Below are 5,983 nucleotides of genomic sequence, written 5' to 3' on the forward strand. Positions count from 1 at the left end.
CCTCCAGTCTCAGGGAGACCGCTGATTATGTACTTGACAGTACTCGACAATTCCATGGGTTGTGTTCTCGGTCAACACGACGAGACAGGCAGGAAAGAGCATGCCATTTACTACCTGAGTAAAAAATTCACAGACTGCGAGTCGAGATACTCAATGCTTGAAAAGACATGTTGTGCACTTGCATGGGCTGCTAAGCGATTGAGACAATACATGCTGACTCACACAACCTTACTGATCTCCAAGATGGATCCAGTCAAGTATATATTCGAGAAGCCAACTCTCACCGGAAGGGTTGCTCGTTGGCAAATGGTACTGACAGAGTATGATATCCAGTATACATCCCAGAAAGCCATCAAGGGGAGTATTCTGTCAGACTATCTTGCTCAACAACCGATTGAAGACTATGAGCCGATGAAGTTTGATTTTCCAGATGAAGACATCATGTTCCTCAAGATGAAAGTCTGTGAAGAGCCAGTTGTTGGGGAGGGACCTGATCCAGATGAAAAGTGGATTTTAACGTTTGATGGGGCCATCAACGCCAAAGGAAGTGGAATTGGTGCTGTCATTACCACTCCGAAAGGTGCCCACATGCCTTTCACCGCTCGTCTGACTTTCGAGTGCACCAATAATGAAGCTGAGTACGAGGCTTGTATCTTGGGTATTGAGCAAGTCATTGATTTGAGAATCAAGACTCTGGACATCTTCGGAGATTCAGCTCTAGTGATCAATCAAGTAAATGGTGATTGGAACACTCTCCAGCCTACTCTGGTCCCCTACAGAGATTACACGAGAAGACTGTTGACTTTCTTCACAACAGTAAAATTGTATCATATACCTCGTGATGAGAACCAGATGGCGGACGCACTTGCTACTCTATCCTCCATGATCAAGGTGGTTCGGTGGAACCATGCTCCTAGGATCGATGTTATGCGCCTTGATAGGGCCGCGTATGTGTTTGCTGCTGAACTGGTAGTCGATGACAAGCCCTGGTATCACGATATCAAATGCTTTCTGAAGAATCAAGAGTACCCTGCAGGGGCATCCAACAATGACAGAAAGACTTTGAGAAGATTGGCAGGCAGTTTCTTCTTGAACAAAGACGATGTGATGTATAAGAGGAACTTCGACATGGTTTTGCTCAGATGCGTGGACAAACACGAGGCGGACATGTTAATGCAGGAAGTTCATGAGGGCTCCTTCGGTACTCACGCCGGCGGACATGCAATGGCTAAGAAATTGTTAAGAGCGGGTTATTACTGGATGACCATGGAATCTGATTGTTACAAATATGCTCGGAAGTGTCATAAATGCCAGATTTATGCTGATAAGGTGCATGTACCGCCGAATCCTCTGAATGTGATGTCTTCGCCGTGGCCGTTTGCGATGTGGGGCATTGACATGATTGGAAAGATTGAGCCGACTGCTTCCAATGGGCATTGCTTCATCCTTGTTGCCATCAACTATTTCACCAAGTGGGTCGAAGCAGCATCATTCGCGAATGTCACCAGACATGTGGTTGCCCGTTTCATTAAGAAGGAAATCATTTGTCGCTATGGGATTCCCGAGAGAATCATTACTGATAATGGTTCCAATCTCAATAACAAAATGATGAAGGAGTTGTGCCAGAACTTCAACATTCAGCATCACAATTCTTCCCCCTATCGTCCTAAGATGAACGGTGCTGTTGAGGCAGCAAATAAGAACATAAAGAAGATTGTGCAGAAGATGGTCGTTACGTACAGAGATTGGCATGAGATGCTACCCTTCGCCTTGCATGGGTACCGCACTTCAGTACGTACATCGACCGGGGCAACCCCTTACTCCCTTGTGTATGGTATGGAAGCAGTTCTACCTGTTGAAGTGGAGATTCCTTCTCTAAGAGTCCTGTTGGATGTCAAGCTAGATGAAGCTGAATGGATTCGGACAAGGTTCAATGAGTTGAGTCTTATCGAAGAGAAGCGAATGGCAGCCATTTGTCATGGGCAGTTGTATCAGAGTCGGATGAAGAGAGCCTTTGATCAGAAAGTGCGTCCTCGATGTTTCCAAGTCGGAGATTTGGTGTTGAAAAGGATCCTTCCTCCTCAGACGGATCACAGGGGCAAGTGGACTCCTAACTATGAGGGGCCTTATATTGTCACCAAGGTTTTTGATGGAGGGGCCTTAATGCTTGCAACGATGGATGGTGAAGACTTCACTTCCCCGGTAAATTCAGACGCAGTTAAAAAATACTTCGCATGAGATAGACCCGCTGGACAGTAAAAGAACAGTCCAGGCAAAAATGGGCATCCCGACGAACCAAGAAAATGAAAAGGTTCGGGCAAAAGTTAGGGACTAACATTAAAAGATTGTACACCCGGTAAGTTGAAAACCTGAAAAGGCAACTTAGGCAAAATATGGGTATCCCGGTGGATTGAAAACCCGAAAAGGGCAATCCAGGAAAAAGTTAGGGATCAAGCGAATGACTGCGTTCTAAGTTAGTTCTGAATCTCATCTCATGTCGATGACTGGAAACTTTCAAAAGGAAGAAAACAATCTAATCACCTTTTCAGAAGGCTGATCATCTGGAAGATCTTGAAGACGGGCAAGTCATAGCAGAATTGGAACCCAGTAGAAATCCATTTCACATCGCCACTAGATTAATTTCTGTTTTGCGATTACCTCTTTCCAGGGATTGCTTCCTGATGTAAATGCCTATTCAGAGGCCATTCAATCAATAAAATCATGTTATTCAGTACATCTCTGTGTTCATTTTCATTTTACTGTTTTGTTTGCAAAAATGACGTCCGAATTTTTGATAAACATTGCATCATGAAACATAAGAGCTTTACAGGTACATGCTCAATGAACATTTAAAATTGCTGTAAATTTTAAGTACTTTGAATCGTCTATTCAGAACAGGTACACCTGTGTCATTTCCTTAAGATCCCAGCAGGTTCTCACTACTATACTCCCCAAGCGGTTGTTTCAGACTATACACTCCCTAGTAGAGTTAACAGTGCCAGACTGTATATCCCCAGCGGAGTTAACAGTGCCAGACTGTATATCCCCAGTAGAGTTGACAGTGCCAGACTACACTCCCCAGCGGAGTTGACAGTACCATATTGTATCTTCCCAGCAGAAGCAGCTACTCCTCGGAGTTCGATGCCAGATCGATGTTTTCAATCCCAGATCGATGATCTCTTTCCTGGAAGCATAACCTCGGTACCGTATCGGTGTTTAATTCCCCTGCTGAGCCATTTCTCTCGTAGATTATGGTTGCCAGAACCACTATCACTTCCCCCAACAACAGGTTGGCAGCGCCGTTCTCTCCCCAGTCAGAGCCTCGGTATCTCGCCATTGCCAGAACACCGCGCGGCCGGTCATTTCCCCACATAGTTCATTATGATATGCATCTCCAACAGTAGTGCCAGGGTCCGGAAGATTATAATCATTTCCCCAACGGGATTCCTTGCTTCAGCGTGGCATTTTCCCCAGCATTTCGCATCCCTGCATGTAGAATCATATTGCATTGCATCCTCCCAAATCGCGTAGCATTTCCATTCTCATGGAGCATTACGCCATTGAAAAATTCAAACATACGCATGTAAGCATAAAACATTCTCGGCATCCCAAGTGACAAGCCAGAAGTTTGTTTCCAGTGCTCAGACTGAAGATTGTTCGTGACTTATTATCCCCAGCATGGGATCGTCGGCCCATGTGCCGCCTCAATTATCATTTTCCCTATTTCTGCCGATGCTGACAGGCATGAAAGTTTCCGGTATCCAGACCGAAGTGGCATTCAGGCAAATTTTCCGGTATTCAGACTGAAGTGGCATTCAGGCCAATTTTCCGGTATTCAAACCGAAGTGGCATTCAGGCCAATTTTCCGGTATTCAGACCGAAGTGGCATTCAGGCCAATTCTCCGGTATTCAGACCGAAGTGGCATTCTGGCCAATTCTCCGGTATTCAGACCGAAGTGGCATTCAGGCCAGTTTCCGGTATCCAGACCGAAGTGGCATTCAGGCCAGTTTCCGGTATCCAGACCGAAGTGGCATTCAGGCCAGTTTCCGATTTTCAGATCGAAGAAGTTTCCGACATTCAGGTCGATTCAACTTGTGGCATTCAGGCCAGTTTCCGGTATCCAGACCGAAGTGGCATTCAGGCCAGTTTCCGATTTTCAGATCGAAGAAGTTTCCGACATTCAGGTCGATGCAACTTTTGGCATTCAGGTCAGTTTCCGATTTCCAGATCGAAGTGGTGTTCATACCAGATTTCCGGTGATCAGACCAACATTGATACTCTCATTTTCCGATGCTTAGTGTTCAGACTAATGTGCGGCGTTCAGGCCATGGGTATTCCTGTGTTACCATTTATTTTGGTATCCAGGTCAACTTTCTGTTTCGGTACTCAGGCCGGTTTTCACCGTACCAGACGGATTCTTCTTTTGAGATTGCTTCTTTGCTGATTCTGACAGGCATTGTTAATTATTTCATAGGGATTCAGGATCAAAATCCGGGTCTTCTTAGTATTTAACCATCTCCAACTATGATCATATGAAAAACGTCTTGCTTCATATTCTCTAGTTGAAGACGCTTAAATAGGGGCAACTGTCATACCCCGATTTTGGTCTTGAATTTTTTATGTTTGTTTAGCATGCTTGGCCTAACCTTATTTTGTTTTTATATGAGGATTGGTCCTGGTCCAAAGTCATGGTGTTGTTCATGTGATTGTGGATACATCTATGGTCTGGGTCATCTGAACAACAATGCTTCTTGTGTTTCAAGCCACTTGCTAGTCATGTTATTGCTTCATGGATGCTATGTCAAAACCCTAACCTTATGGTCTCATTTCATGACCTTGTTCATGTACATTATCAGTCAAGTTATTTTTCAAAAGTCAAACATTCAAGTCATAAGATAAACCAATTGTAAAAAAACAAATTTCAAACCATTTCAATCCATTTCATGTCATTTTAAGCCATTACATTCGATTCCACACAAGAAAATACAAAATTTGACATTTTTGACCAATTGTTGACTTTGGTCAACAGTTGACTTTTTGGTCAACTTTGACCAAAGTCAACCCAAATTCCCCAAACCCTGATTTTCACCCCAATCATCAACCCATTGTCCACTTACAAGAAAAATACAAACACAATTGAATTTTGACCATTTGTTGACTTTGGTCAACAATTGACTTTTTGGTCAATGTTGACCAAAGTCAACCATATGCCAGTGCTCATCCCTGACCACTAAATGACTATTCCTATCTCTCATTTCATTCTCCGTGTCCATGTTGACTTTGATTTAACCATTTGAATTTGATTTTCTTCACTTTGGCGCAACCACGCTTGGTCATGTCTTGAGCATTTGAATTTCCTGCCTTAACAACCAACCTTTATTCTGCTGCACAGACCCTTGCAATCGTGATACTATAGCAGCCAAATCAAAGCATGAATTCCACAAGGTCATGACATGATGACCGAAATTGGAACAATGGTGTGAGTTAGGCCATGTGAAACAATGCCTGACCTGCATCAAGTGACCGACCATTAGCCTAACCAAGTCTAACTTGGCCTGTTACAATAAAAAGCTGCAGCAAACACCACAAACCTTGGCCTAAATCAATGCAGCAAACAACAGAGTCATACCTGCATAAGCGATGGCAATGCTAACACGCTTAAACCACCTGGATGACCAACCTTTAGCCAAGTATCCATGCAAACTCAGTCCCTACATCAGCCTAGCAAATAACCATTTAACTGTTAACATAGGCATCCTGCAGACCTGAAGAAACAGAAAAATGGACAACAAAACATCATAAACCAAAATGAAACCTATAGAGAAGACATGGAAAAGATGTTGAACCATATGGCAATGTTGAAAATCGAGCACAATTCAGAGGGCATACCATAACCACATGCTGAAGAAATCAATCAGGAAATGGACATTGAACATGCTGCAAAACCAGTGCACCATAAGTCAACAGGTTGTTGTGTAAAGA

Source organism: Lathyrus oleraceus, chromosome 4 (genome assembly GCF_024323335.1).
Source record: "Lathyrus oleraceus cultivar Zhongwan6 chromosome 4, CAAS_Psat_ZW6_1.0, whole genome shotgun sequence".
NCBI lineage: Eukaryota > Viridiplantae > Streptophyta > Magnoliopsida > Fabales > Fabaceae > Lathyrus > Lathyrus oleraceus.